Source organism: Dipteris shenzhenensis, chromosome 4 (genome assembly GCF_047967505.1).
Source record: "Dipteris shenzhenensis isolate YYH24624 ecotype China chromosome 4, Dip_SZ_1.0, whole genome shotgun sequence".
Taxonomy (NCBI): Eukaryota; Viridiplantae; Streptophyta; class Polypodiopsida; order Gleicheniales; family Dipteridaceae; genus Dipteris; species Dipteris shenzhenensis.
Genome location: NC_141599.1, coordinates 53,618,421 through 53,620,490, shown reverse-complemented (window position 1 = coordinate 53,620,490; position 2,070 = coordinate 53,618,421).

The window sequence follows — 2,070 nt, the reverse complement described above, 5'->3', positions numbered from 1 at the left end:
CATGATGCCTTAGTATAATTATGATTATGTTATATTATTGACATGACTTCTTTGATGCTTGGATAGTTCATCCTCCCAATTACAATGAAAGGGTGCTTACAAGAAGATGTTAGAAATGCTATATTCAAGATCAGTGATATTATGAGGTATGCTTACTATCAAATTGCATTGATTGCATTTTCTTCAATTTAAGTTGAATAATCTCTAGACTGATTATGAATATGTCTTACATGGGCATGTAAAATAGATGGATATCTCAAAAAGAGATCTCCATATTAAGCATCGAGAAAGTAGGATGGACTCCATCGAAGCCATATGCTTGCTTGAGAAGCACTTTCCCTCGAGCATTATGACAACTCAAGTGCACTTGCTTGTGCACATAGTTGATGAGGTGGCCATTGCAGGGTACGTTCATAGTCGGTGGATGTTTTTTCTCAAGCAGTTTATGAGAACTTTGAAGGGATTTGTAAGGCAAAGAGCAAGACTGGAAGCAAGCATGGCAGAGGGATGGCTTGTGCAAGAGTCATTAGTATATATCACGAAGTTTCTTGCATCCATGGATCCCGATATGCCATAGGCTTAGCATAACAAGGATGATGATCGCATTGTTGATGAGGTTCCCCAAAGAAAGGGATTGAAAGAAAGATGAGCGAAGAGCAAAGGGAGAAATTCAATAAGTTTTGTATCCTCAATAGCAAGGAGATGCATATGTGGATTCAGAGATATAAAAAAAGCGACCAAAGCAGAAAGAATAAATGCAAGAAAGAGATTCAGAGTAATGTATAGGTGATCGCAACCATATCCACAAGATCTCGCCCTTCTCCCCACTCACATCTCACTTGATTGGCTACAACTAGCTCTACGTAAAGCCAAACGTGATGGAGAGACAATAAACGAGTGCGAGCGAGAGTTATCATCTCGATATATGATGCATGTAATTTTCTTACCTCTTAATGTAATTAAGTAATTATTTGTGGCAATATACGCTATAAAATAGATGTGTCCTCATTGTTTTAATGATGCTCTTTTGTAGTACAAAAAGTATAGTGCATTATGATCATATGGACGGCATTTTTGCTTAGAACGCATCGATTCAAAGAGAGTCACGTATGATTGTAGAATCATGGCTAACTTCACACAAGATAGCCAAGCAAGTGCTTCGGATACCAATCTTCTCTCCTTGCAATTGGATTATTGTGAGACCATATATGAAATCTATGAAATTGATTTCAGACAATTTAGTATTTTCATTCTTGATGTAAAATGGTTTAGAACTATTTACAATGGTTCCCATGCAATAGTGAGAAAAGACAGTATACAATTACGAAGGTTCCATTAAAGCATTGAATGTCATCTTCAGCTAGAGGCAACCACCTAGACCGACTACCGCTTTTCGATAGACACAATTACACCAGCCTAAAGGGTCCAAGGACAAAGGGTTCTCATCATTGAGGTTCAGGAGCCGACACCTCCCTCTCGTCCACGGCCAAAGGACAGCTGTAGGCCAAAAATGCTATGCCATGCCCTGTATCCAAAAAAGTGCCTGATCACAATAGCTAGTAGACTCTTGAAATCAAAATCTCTAATTCAAAGAATGTTGTTAGAGAGGGTACTCTGTAGATATGCATCCCTTCTAGTGTGTGCCTTTAAGCATTTATATTTCCATACTCCTCCCTAACGAGAAACAATACACATAAGTCAATTTGCAGGCTAGGTATTGTGCTTAAAGCAATAAATCTTTGAGCCTTTAACATTTGCAGAATAACGAAAAGGCATATGAACCAAAAATCTGAACTGCATCAAAAGACAACCCCTGTGTGTAGGCCTATTAGGTATCTAGTGCATCTCTACAAACCTAACATGAACTGAAACTGAAAGAAAAGATGGAAACTAAACACTACAAATGAGGATACAATGCAATCCGGATGGAGGCAGAGGTAAGAGAGATACAAGTACAAACCAATTGTCAAAAGGTCGAAAGAAGAGGGAGGCAGATCCAAGGAAGGAGGAGATCTAGAGATCGAACGAGAAGTTAGGTTACCCAGTAAACTGTCCACTCTCATTCAGATT